The following is a 13740-nucleotide window of genomic DNA, read 5'->3' on the forward strand; positions in this document are numbered from 1 at the left end:
GCCACCCCTAAGGTAGGCCCAAGGGCAGAGTGCAATGTATGTAAAAGGTAGGACATGGACTGATGTGTGTGGCATGTCCTGATAGTGAATTACAGCCATTTTTGTTTTTCACTATTGCAAGGCTACCTGTCCCCATAGGCCAGAATGGGCAGTTTGATTATAATACATTATAATCCTAACTGACCCAGGGAACATGGTAGAAATTCGAGTTTAGTATGCCTGAACTCAGAATAATAAAATACATCTTTTAGTGAAGTTGGTTTTAACATTCTGTGTTTGAAAAAAATCACTTTTAGAAAGTAGGTATTTTCTTGCCTAACTATCCAAGCCTGCCTCTGCTAGGTTGTGTATTCCATGTCTGATTTCTGAGTGACAGGGGCTGGGGGGCTCCAGGAGACAGGGTGAGTCGGCAGAAGGCTGAATAGACCTATCTGATTGAGGAGTGGTGGGAGGAGTAGCACCTGGGCCTGAATAGGGCTGCGCCTGCCTTCCACAATGCTGGCTCCACCTCCTGTGGTGCGTCTGATGACCCTGGACCATACTGTCAAAGGAAAGAAGGAGTCCTGTGAATAAAGTGTCCCAGGACTGCACAGAACTGGTTTGGACTAAGTACAGACACTCTCTGCCTTCAGAGACAAAGGATTTTGGTGTATAAAAGGGGGGACCCAGACCCCAGAACTTTAGATCAATTCTGGGAATCAAGACGAACCTTTGCTGAGGGGAAGAACCTGGAGGCTGAAGAAGGATACTATCCCTGTGCTGTGTGTTTGGGGGTTGGCCTGCAGTGGTTGCTTCATTGCCAAAGAAAGGAGAAGAGGACTTAGTGTGCTTTTCATCAACTTGCAGAAGATCTCCAAGGGATTGAACTTGAGCTTGCCTCCTGCCTGAAGTCTCAGGTATACAAGACTTCACCAACCAGCTCCCCCCTGAATTCCCTTGCTGGGAATTGAAGTGCCTGCTGTTGTCTGGGCCTTCTTAGAGACTGCGTGTCGCTGGGAGCTGGAAGCGCGACTCAACGATGAAAAGCGTGTTGCCGCAACAGTTGCCGTCGCATCGCCAAGGTAGCATGGCGCCGCTGCCGTCATCGCATCGCCGAAGCACGGCGCATCCCCGGATAAGCGTGCTGCCACCGCAGAGGTCGCCGTTGCATCATCTGAGAAGTGCATCGCAGGGCCTGTCGCGGCTCCAAAGATCCTCGAGTTTCCGCACAGCCGTCGGGCGTGCAATCATCGCATCAACGTTGTCACATCGTGAGCAAGACACCATTTTGTCGCATCGCACAGGAGAAGAGTATCGTATCGAGGCGCCATCTTGTCACATCGTACCGGAGAGCAGTAAGAAACCGACGCATCACCTGCAAACACAGTAAGGAAGCGAGCATCAACTCCCCTGTGCAGCAGTAAGGAACCGACACATCCACTCCCCTGAGTGTAAGGAACCGACGCATCACGTTCCCTGCGACCGTTTTGTTTGCATTGCGTTACGCATCCAAGGCACTTTGAGAGTAAAGTGTTGCATTTACAAACTTAAGAGAGCTGAGCTATTTCCTACCATTTTAAAGTCTATTTCTGAGTACAGTATTGTGGATTTTTGTCGTTTGGTCTTGTGTTAATTCTATATAAAAAAACTTATTTTTATAATACAGCCTGTGTGGTGTCCATCTGTAGTGTTGTCACTGTATTACTGTATGTGTTCACAAATGCTTTAAACACTGCCCCTGAGATAAGCCTGCCTGCTCGTGCCAAGCTACCAAGGGGGTGAGCAGGGGTTATTTTAGGAGTGTAGCCCCTTACCCTGACTAGACACAAGGGTCCCTATTTGGTCAAAGGTACCTACCTCTGCCAACTAGACACCCCCAAATCTAACAAGTGGTATAAGTAAAGGGGCAGTGACCCCATGTGTGTTGGTGCTGGTGTGCTTGTTCCTAATCTTGCTGGGGCGTGCTGCTGCTGGGGCCCAGGAGCAACCGCCATGAGGGCTTGCCTACCTGGGGCCAGCCTTGCCTCCTTCATTTCTGAGGACTTTTGCTGTTGGAGCTATGGCTCCTTGCGCCCTGTGTGCGCTACACCTTTTATTTTCCTGGTGCCCTGGGAGCGCGATATTTTGCCGGTCTGCGCTGCATGAAGGGACAGAGAGGGGATCCCCGGCGTTTGGATTTCCCCGTGATGCTGCCGGGAGCGCAGGCCCACCCCGGATATTTACATTGCGGGTGCCCATCCCGTTTATGCTTTTATCTTTATAGAGGGTGCCTCCCCACTTTTGGATTTTACTTACGGCGGGAGCCCATCCTGCTCTCTGAGATCGCCAAAAGAAAGGAGCCGCCAGCCGCGGCAATCGTGTGGCGACCCAGAAGTCAGGCAAAGCTGCCTGAAGTGGGGCGGAGCTTCAGGAGCCTGAGAGAACCGAAGTGCAGCCAAGCGGTGCCGATACTGAAGCGGGGCTCCCGTGTGCAAAGGAGAGCCCCGCAGTGTCAGGAGAAATGGGGAGAGGCTCCCCGTCGGCGGGACCCACCGAGGCACATTGTCGGTGCCTGGGGTCCGCCGAGTGACCAGTGAGGAGAGGAGACCGGAGGAGTACTGCCCGGGAGCCCAGTGAGTGGGGCTCGACTCGCTACGGTGGCAGTCCTTAGTTCTGAGCGGTCCCGCCAGAGAGCGGGCTGCTCCTACGATCACGAGGCCGCATTTAGTTTACAAAGTCCCGGAATAGGGTTTGGGGGGCCATTTCGTTTACAGAGCCCTCAGAGCGGGGCCCCGAGGTACAGTGTCAGTTCTAGGGTCTGGGCAGTCCCGCAAGAGAGGGGGCCACCCCATTTTTGTTTTTAAGAGCCCGTGGGGGCCAGAGGGCACAGTGGTGCCAGGCCCCCCTTCATGGATATTATCACGGCTGTGCCGCCGTAGTGGGCAGCTGCAACGTGGGCATAATTGTTTCTAGGTCCCCAGTGGGGGTCCAGAGGGCACCGAGGTGCCTGTGCCTGCTCTTTGTTCACTCCCAGCTGCCCCGCCTGATAGAGGGCAGCTACAACGTTTTGCGCAGATTTGTATAGAAGTCCCTGAGTGGGACAGGAGAGGGCACAGTGGTGCCAGGCCTTCTTTGATTCACAGCTGCATGGCAATTAGTGGCAGCTGCAACGTTTAGGCCAACATTTCTTTGGGGGCATTTTGGATGAGATAGGAGTGAGATACACTCCTGTTCCCCAGTGCAATTGCGTGCTTTTGGTTTCTACTGCCTTGGCAGCCAGCCCTGACATTTTGGACATTGGGCATTTGAGCCCTCTGAGAAGGCCAGTTGGCCAGGGGGACCATGTGAGGTTGGTAGGGCGCCAGGCCCTCCTATGATTTATGTGTTTCTGCATAATGTGACTTATGTGAGGTATATGCCAAATGTGATTGATGCCTAGGAGGTTAGGGCATACTGTGTGTATGCTTGTGAGGTTATTGTCTAATGCGTTTAGGCTTATGAGGTTATTGCATAACGTGTTAATGCCTATGAGGTTGGTGCAGAATGTATTTCACGCCTAATGTGATGCTGATTGCATAATATGATTTATGTTGCAGGATATGATGCTGAGTACAGTGTTTTGCCAGTAATTACTGGTTGTGTTCCACCTTTATTATTGGTTCTACATTTATTATGTGTACTTGTGATGGTTCTGACAGTGGCCCAATTGGCCCTGTCATGTGTATATAATCCCCTGTAAATACTGCGTAGTGCCAGGTGGCACAGTGTATATTGCGCGTTTACTATTCTAATGTGTTTTATGATAATACAAGGGCTATTTTCGATATAACCATGTGTGGAGTTTCTTTTGTAGAGTGCCTAGTGTGTTGTTGCTGTGTATGGGTTGCGCAAACGCTTTACACATTGCCTCTGGGATAGGCCTGACAGCTCGTGCCAAGCTACCAAGGGGGTGAGCAGGGGTTATCTTCAGCATGCAACTCCCTTGCCCTGACTAGAGTGGTGGTTTCTGCCTGGCTTTGGCGCAAGCCTTAGCCAACCAGAAATCCCATTTCTAACAATGGGCAATCCCCAAGTAAAAGTGTATTGCTATCCTGTTGGAATGGTTTTCTCTGGTGTGCAAGTGCTACGAAGACCATGTTCAAAAATATATATTTTTTTAAATCGATTATTGTGAGTGGACTTTGCAGTACTTTTTCCGAAGAAAAATAGATCCAATTAACTACAAAGGAAGGTGCACACTATTCAAACTGGAGCCTACGAACTTCGGTTTCCGCTGATATTCATTTGGAATTAAAGTGCTCATCACGAAGGAGAGAATTCGGTGGAAGCAGAGCCAACCCCGTAGCTGCTAGAGGGCAGGATGCTGTGCGCTATAGAGACAGGTCGAAGCAAAAACTGGCTGGAAGTGGTGTCTTCACGGTGCAAGAAATAGCACTTTAATGTACATTTGTTTATTTGGGTTAAAATGCAGGAGGACTCCCATCAGGACATTTAAGAGGTATGTACAAAACATGCTCTGGCAATTCCCATGTGTCTATTTAAAGTAGATACATGGAGGTACCAATATCCCATTATCAAACATTGTAAGCAGAAAATGGAGCATATTTACGTACAACGCAATGGGTACACAATGCACACATCTACAACAGTAGAATAGTACAGGTCAGATGACCTTAGCAACAGAAAACAAAAGTTGTCTGTAGCCAGACACTAAATACAGAAAATATTTCATAAAAAAGTGAATAAAATAGTGGCATCTTCCACTAATTACCTTCTATGGCTTCGTAGCAGTTTCTTTTTGTAATGCTACGACACCATTATTGAAACGACAACAAAAAGTAAATTAAGTTCATTTAAAACTAAAGTAAATAGTTAGAGGTTAAAGGTGCAGTGTACCTGGAGTGTGTTCCTTCTTATTGCATCCATGGGTTTGTTTGTCAGAATTGTAAATGCACTGCGAAGATATCAGAGTAAATGAAGGTAGCTGCATTCAGAGGTTTATAACCTGATGTCTCAGCCTTTCATCTTTGAAGGTGAGATAATATGTGCCATAGAGTTAAAAAAAATTGTGGTATGAATGCTCCAAGAAGGAACATGCTATTTTTAAGGCCTCTGCTTTTATGGCATTTATATTTTGGTATTTCCTCCTGTATTCGCCCACAGTTACATTTTTCTAACTTTATCTGCACTTATCCTTACTTATTATTTGTACAGTGACAAAATATTGCAAATAGCATTTTTCCACATCTATGTATACAAAATGATGAGAGTTTTGTTGTACTATTGAGATCAAAGGAATAGAACAATTCATTCTTTAGTACAGTTTTGCTAAAATCAGCGTGTCCTGTTTAATTTTGTGAAACATCTTTTAACCGTCCAGGGGTGCTGGAACTAGGGGTGCGGCAGATGATGCCGTTTACACGGAGGCAGTTCAGAAAGAGAATGGAAGCAATTGAAATGCCTCAACCAGTTTTCTTTTCAACCAGTATCATCTGTTTGTTCAAAATCAGTCACGATTTTCATATATCAAAAGCATTTGTAATGCAATAGGTCTCGCATTCCCGAGAGTTTGAGCCATTGCCATTGTAATGCCTTTTATTTTTGTATTTTTAAAACCTGCAAGCGGTGCGTAAAAACGCACTTTGTACTTATAGTCCTTGTTTAGGAGAAGCAAGGCTGGAGGCAAGAGGTGCAGTTACTGCCAGCCTTGCTTCTCGTACGCAGCGACTATAGGTACAAAATGCGTGTTTACACACCGCTTGCAGGTTTCCAAAACACAAAAATAAAAGGTATTGTCATTTACAATGTCAATATCTCAAACTCTCGAGAATGAGAGACCTATTGAATTGCAAATGCTTGTTTTTAATGCAATTTGACAGCTGATCTGGGCACAGGCTAGATGAGCAAAAACTCTGTCACAATTACCTGTATGAGTTTTCACTACACTTCTTCATTATTGCTCACTGAACGTTCACCACAACTTTTCCTGTGATGTATATCGGCGGCTCTTCTAAGTAACACATATTAATGGAGTACTCCTGTTCTCTCTGTAAACAACTAAAAGTCTGACTTGCTTAAGTAGACCTTTCAGCTGTCTAGTGCATTTTTAAGAGCCCACTTGGGCGCAATACACATAATTGGTAATCATATATTGTAATGTCCTATGATGCAAATGACCGTGTTGGAGGACCGGAAAATAAATGCGGGCAAAGGCAAATTGGTTAGTAAAACTCACAAGAACTCTAAGGTGGCATCACTGAACAATAAGAAATGTGAACCATTTTGTATTTGATATGCCATGTAGGCCTTTATTAGCTACAAATAACATGTTTTAGAATGAATCATATTTATTATGTGGTCACAAAGAAGCAAATACACAGCTATACTGCCTACATCTGTGCGCCGGTGGAGCGAAAACTGTAGAGAAAGACACAGCATATAGGTCTACATCCCCGAGGCCGACCTCGCAGTGAAAGTAAGCCAGAGTGAGCCAGGTAGGCGCAAATGGAAGCAACACTTTTATCTAACAAAAAGACAGGAACAAAGATACAAACCCCCCACTCATAACCTCCCCCCACCCGCCCTCCGCATCAGTTCAGATCAGACAAGGCCGTCATTCATGTCTCCACATCGGGATCGCAGAACCAGTTAGTCACTTCCCGATGCGCCTGGAGGCTCTAGAGGTACGAGGCGCAAGATTTGCAAATATTTCGGGCATGTAACTTCCCTCATATCTTTAGTGAGGATCTGCAAAAAGGGAGCCCATAGCTTTGGAAAGTCCGTGCCCTTCCCCCCCCACACTTAGGGACAACTGCTCCATCGCTAAGAGTTGCCAAAGCTTCTGGATCCAGTCTCGAGGATCTGGAATCGTCAGCGATCCCCAGTGCGCTAAGACCACCTGTCGCGCTGCCAGCAATGCCATTGCTATTTGTTTACCTCTTAGCGACTTCAGCAGGAAAAACGTAGGATGGGGAAGACCTAGCAAGGTGTGCTCGGGCGTACACGGCAAAAATGATCTGAAAAGCTGCATTGATATCATCAATTATTGCAGTCCAATAGTGCACTAGTTTGGGGTAGCGCCAAAGCAAATGCACCAGAGTGCCAACAGAACCACACCCCCGCCAGCAGAGATCTGACTTGGAATTGTCCCACCTCTTAATGCGCACTGGTGTATAATATTAGTGAGTAACCACCTTATAGGCAGATTCGGCCCCTGCTGTGTTGGAAGCAGTATGATGTGCCCTATAAAAAATGTGGTCCCACTCCTTCTGCAACAAGGTCCTCCCCAGGTCAGTTTCCCATCGAACTGCGCCTTGGTGCTGCGCCTCTGCGCTTGTGAGGTGATTAGGGCATAGAGTTCAGAGATGAGTTTACGATCGTCCGTTTTACACCCCAGCCATTTTTCGAAGGATTTCAGGGGACGGGACATTAGCGCAAAATTCTCCGGCCGTGTAAACCAGTGTACAACTTGCGCGTAGGGAAAGGCATTGGCCTCCAGCAACTCATGATCCCTGCGCAACTGAGGAAAGGGTATCACAGCCCCGTGATCAAACAGGGCACCTACCCGCTTACAACCTTCCTCCCTTCATCGTTGGAAGATCTGGGATGCGCAACCTGGCGGAAAGTCGGGGTTATCGACTATGGGGGACAAGGGAGAGGGAAACGTCGTCCACCCATTCGGGCCCGCAAAGCCGGCCTGCAAAGCGATCCCACATTTAAGAGTTGGGGAAGTAATCGAAGAAGAGTATAGCCCCCATGCTCTGTGCCGACGTGGAAGCCACAGCTCCCTCCATATGTTCCGGCCAGCCACCGTCTGATCCATAAAATTCCAGTGCTTGCTGGAAAGTGGTCTTTTGCACTCCGTGGTGAAGCGAAGACATGTTGCCTGGTAGTAGGTGCGCACGATCTGGAAGCCGAGCCCTTCCTGCGCTTTCGGGGAGGTCACATGCGCAAGCACAAGGCGTGGTTTCTTATTGTCCCACAGGAATCTATTAAGCAGCCCCTGGAGTTTGCGAAGGGCACCCGGCGGCGGGCTCAAAGGGAGCATTTGGAAGATATAGAGGATGCGCGGTAGAACCGTCATCTTCACTGCCGCCAGCCTGCCAAACCAGGCCAACTTGAGACGAGACCAGGCCACCAGGGCCTTGGTCGTCTGTTCCAGCAACAGAGAGTAGTTAAGAGTGGCTGTTTTAAAATGGAAGGGGTCAAACGAATGCCGAGATAGGTAATATCCGTGGATACCCACTGAAAGTGAAAGTCTTGCTGGAGGTCCTGAACCTCTGTCTCAGGGAGAGAGATATTAAGAATTTGTGACTTTGAGAAGTTGACCTTAAACCCCGCCAACCTGCCAAAGGTAGAGAGCCCTGTCGTCAAGTACCGCAGAGTCGTCCGCGGCTGCATAAGAGAGAGGATGACGTCATCAGCATACATACTGATTTTATGGGTGTCCGCTCCGAACGTCAAACCCACCACATCAGGGTTGGAACGAATGTGCTGAGCAAAAGGCTCCATATAGAGTGCGAACAAGAGGGGGGATAAGGGGCACCCTTGTCGGGTGCCCCGGGCAATAGGGAACATGGTGGATTTGCAGCCATTAACCCGCACCGCCGCTCTGGGGGAGGCATATAGGCAGCGCACCCATCGAATGAAGTTGTCCCCAAAGCCAAATGTACGGAGCACCGCAAATAAATAATCCCAGTCCACCCAATCAAAGGCCTTCTCCGCGTCGATTGATAGCAGAAAGGCCGGGTATGTGATCTATGGACAAAATCAATGAGGTGCAATAACCTCTTGGTATTATCCCCTCCTTGTCCTGAGGGTATAAAGCCTGCTTGGTCCGGGTCTATGATGGCATCCATGAGGGGGTTAAGACGGGAAGCTAACACACCCGCAAATAATTTCGCATCAACATTAAGGAGCGAGATCGGCCTGTACGATCCACACACATTGGGATCCTTCCCAGGTTTGAGAAGTACAGAGATGGCTGCCTCAGACATGGAAGGCGTCATCTCCCCGGTATCGAGGAAGGAATTAAAAAGCTTTGTTAGAAGAGGAGCCAGTTCCACACAGAACTGCTTATAGAATAATGCTGAAAAGCCATCCGGGCCCGGCGATTTAGCCACTTTGAGCCGCGCAATCTCTGAAATCAACTCCTCGAGACAGATAGGAGAGTCTAGATCATCGGCCGATGACTTAAGTAAGGGGGTGATATTACTGGAGGACAGATAGTCTCTTGGATCAGGCAAAGGGGCGCCTTCCGTCGAGTAAAGGTGCTGGTAAAATTGACTGAATGTGTCAGCAATCAGTGCATCCGTGGTATGCTCCACCGCATTCGAACCACGGATGACAGGGATGGCAGACATCTGTGCCTGCACTTGTAATCGATGCGCCAGCATCCTCCCACTCTTATCTCCACTGAGGTAGAATTTATGCCTCAGCTGCAGGAGCGCGTGCTCAGCCCTATCCAAATCCAAATGCTTCAGCATACGGCGCCGTGTTTCCAATTCCCTCAACACCCTCGGCGCCCCAGTGCGCTTGTGAACTACTTCCAATTCCTCAACCGCCGCCTCTAGCTCCCCGCGGTTCTGTTTGCGGAGTCGCGTAAAAGACGCAGCAACCGCAATAAATTCCCCACGAACTACGAGTTTTAGGGCTTCCCAGACCGACGCAAGATCTTGCGCATTCTCAGAGAAATAGTGCTTGATAACGGTTCGAATCCTTTGAATGACGTCATCGAATGAAGCAGGGAATCACGAAGGCGCCAGCCCGGAGGAGTAGAACGCGCACAGCGTGCCGGTAATTAGACTGAGAGGAAGGCATGATCTGAGAGGGATCGAGGAGTAATTGTCGCAGCGCGCAAATGAGGGAGAAGAGATGTAGAGGTCAGAAAGTGATCAAGACGCGCGTATGTTTTGTGTGCCGCTGAAAAGTAGGTATAGTCGCAGTCCTTCGGGTGCTGGATTCGCCACACATCACCTAAACCGCAGTCAGAAAGCCACTGTTTCCCAGCACTTGACAATGCCCCCTCTTGGTAAGACCGCAACCCCGACCTATTGACCTTCGGATCCATTACCAGATTTGAGTCTCCCCCAATCAGAAGCACTGGATCCGGGGAAGCAAGAACCTCAGATAGGGCTGAGCGCAAGAGGGGTTCCTGCCGTTCATTCGGGGCATATAAAGACCCAACCGTAAAATGCATGTCCCCCCATTGCACCCTGACTGCCAGGAACCGCCACTTCACCTCCGCTATCGTAGAGACCAACTTGCATTGCGACCGTGTGCTAAAAAGGATCGCCACCCCATTGTGTTTGGACTGGCCCGAGGACCAAAACTGCTGTGGGAAGCACCTATCCCGCCTGCGCTTCGTATCTTTAGGCAGAAGGTGAGTTTCTTGCAGTAAACAGATATCCCCCCCAGCATTCTCTAAAAGGGACAGTATGGCTAACCGCTTGACCGTATTATTCAGCCCTCGTACATTCAAGCTAACAATAGTCAGGTCCCTACTCATCGATACAAAAAAGAAGGGAGCGTCTATATACCGACCCCAAACCCCCAGGATCAACCCTAATGGAAATCAGCCTCACCATGTGGACTATCAGCCGATCACGGCCATGAACTGATGCGGAGCCCCAAAAAAACACCCTACAACAACCCCTATCAATGACACAGAAAATCCCTAAGCAAGACATAACAAAACAAGGCAAGAAAAATACAGCTCAGTGAGCACCCAAGGAAACAGGGTTGAAGGTCGTCTCCTAAAAAAAAAAACGCCCTCCAAGAGGAAAAATCCCTGAAGCAAAAGGGCAAAAACTGGTACTCTTAGGAAATGTCAACAGTTCGTCTCATTGAGCAAATGTTCAAGGTGCCGCGGCTCATCCTTAATCCGAACCATAGGGCACCTAACAAGTCCCTGGCACGTCAGGTATCAGAGAAAGTGTGTGCCGTCGGACAACTCCTCACCTCCAGCGCCAGCAACTGAGCCCAAAAGGATGTCAAGGTACGTGAATCAGGGGACATCAGTGTTGTCGGTCACCTGCAACACCGACGAAAGGACCGCTTCTCTCTCCAACCGCCTGACAGATGCATCCGGCTTAGAGCTAGACGATGGACCCCCAACCCGCTGCCAATTGGAGGAGTGCCTGCGCCGCCGAGGGCGAGCATGAGCAGGCTCAGGAGGAGTAGAAGGTCGGTCCAAGCCCAGCGCGGAGCAGGCATCCTCAAGGGAGCGAAGTTGCAGGAGCGAAGTTGCAGGAGCTTGCCGTTGAGCTTAAAGATGAGGCGGGATGGATGTCCCCAGGAGTAAGCTATACCCCGTTCTCTGAGATGACTGGTAACAGGCTTAAACGCTCTGCGTTTAGCCAGCGTGGAAGCCGCCAAGTCCTGAAGAGGTTGTTAAAGAAGGGGTCAACCCAAAATCACTGGGACCTGGGTAAAGAACAGTAAAAGCAAAACTGGTCCCAGCATAAAACAAACCATATAAAATAAGCATCAATAAGCATTTAGACAAAAACTGAAGAAAGTTCAAGTGTTATTTTAATCACACTGAACCAACGTAAACATGTACCTGATTCAATTATTTAGATACAAATCTTTTCAACAAATAATGAATGTGCCCCGAAAGGGAGGGAAAGGAGGGTGGGGTTAGTGATTGAGTGTGGACTTTAAGGGAAGAAGTGAGAACAATAGTATATCCACTTAATCACAATCGAATTGGTCGGCATTATTGAATCAATGCCACATGTTACATATAGAATCCATCATAAGATACAATGTAAACAAATTCGGAAAACGCCATGTATGATGAAAATCACAGTGCACCATGTACTAGTGATGATACTGGCAGTAATGTTGTGTCGACGTTTCGACCCCTTTATTGGTGTAGATATACACTTAGACCTTACAAAGTGGGGTCTTCCTCAGGACTAGGGTGCATGTGGAAAAAAGGGGGAGGAGGGCACCTACAAAAAAACCAAATAAAACGAGTGTAAGGATGGTTAAAATCAATTCAACTTTGGGAACATAATAAATTCAAAAGTTCCAAAAGATTACCGTATCAACCAGACGGCAGGATTCTGTGACGCAATGAGTCGTCAAAGAAAATGGGGTACGGAATCTCCCAGCAGTATAAGAACGAGAGAGTGATTGTCACCTAAACGAATTAGGGTGATCATTAATTTAACAGTCTCCCAAGACTAAGAGATCAATAGAATTAGTAATTTAAATAATGAAAACTTACTTGATGTCAGAAACACGAAACCACTGTTGTGTAATCCAAGAGCCGTCCAAAAACAGCCTTGATGAAACTGTGGCCAATAATCCACGTGTTGGGGTAAAGGAAAGGGGCTGTGCCTCCACTGGATACCCACCAGAGAATGAATCTACACATAAGAGAGGAGAAATAAAATCAAAGCTGCGGACCCTGCAGCAACTTAAAAAGTCGTGGGAGGGTAATGGGGAAATCACAGTGTAATATCGTGATGTGTCCTACCCTATTGTAAACAGATCTAATCTTAAAGTGAATGGTGTCAGATTAATGGTAACAAGGCTAGGGTATGAGTATTAAGCTAGCGCATCCCCAACTCAAAGATCGGGACCGTAATGGAGGAGAAAGACTCCATCGATACAAACGTTCCGCTCAGGTAAGGGTCCCGGTGTCCAAGTTAATAAGCTGACAACGCGACGGAACCACCCAAATCCTTTAAGGTTAAAAACAGGCTTGACTAATGTTCATTCCATCAAGAAAACCCTAGTGTGAGATATTGCGGAGGAGCAGTACTCACCCTCTTAGTCAAGCCTCACTTCATGAATGAAAAAGGCAGCGCGCGGTCGGCCCGTTCCAATATCTTTTGACGGGAGACGCGCAGAAAGACACGTGGCCCCCGTTACCGTGCTGCCGCTAGATGCCGGTGGGGCAATGTAATAGAAAAAAGACTCGCAAACCGCATTGGACACGAATAAAAATGTATAGGTAGTGAGAATATTATGTATTAAGGACGGTGACCCTAATGATGGCCAACTCCAAAAAATGTTTATGTTCATAATGTCAACAATGCCTGAGTGGTGAAAAGACACAAGGTTCGTGGTCAGCATGCCCTGAATAATTACATTTAGAAACATCCGTTCAAGATTGCAAAACATGCTAAATTCATTGAAATTGAACTCCACATACATTCAAATCCTATTTACAAAACGGAATACTGGTGAATTAGATAAGGAGAGCCTTACTCGTACATTCGGCTCATGGATCTTATTAATGCCTCAGCTGAGAAACTGTCGATTCGAGCCAGTTCTATGGTTGACAATTAGATTAGGAAAAAACATTTCATAGCATGGCAATCAATTCAAAATACATATTGAACGATCAAAATGTCATTCATCAAGAAAGATATCGACATACATTGAGAGTCCGATGGAAAATGAATAAGCATTGTTTTGGAAACATAAGCAGGAAAAAACAAACAAATTGCAATGGCCCATAGTTATACATGAGTATACACATAAAGAATGTTCAAAATCTACAGATGTTCATAAGTAACGAGAGGGGGGAGTTATTTCAAAACACCCAGAAAGAGATTGCATGGAAAAGGGGGATCACTACCACCCTACAAACAGGAATTTGGACATTCTAAGTTATTCAAACAACTCTCAAAATAGGAGTATGAATATTAATTACGGAGAACTGCTAGTTGGGCGTTAGTACCATCTAATTCATTTAACCCATTGGCTACTGTATCCAAGCGTATCATCCATTTGGATTCTCTCAAATTCAGAATGGCGGAAAGA

This window comes from Triturus cristatus, chromosome 5_2 (assembly GCF_964204655.1).
Source record: "Triturus cristatus chromosome 5_2, aTriCri1.1, whole genome shotgun sequence".
Taxonomy (NCBI): Eukaryota; Metazoa; Chordata; class Amphibia; order Caudata; family Salamandridae; genus Triturus; species Triturus cristatus.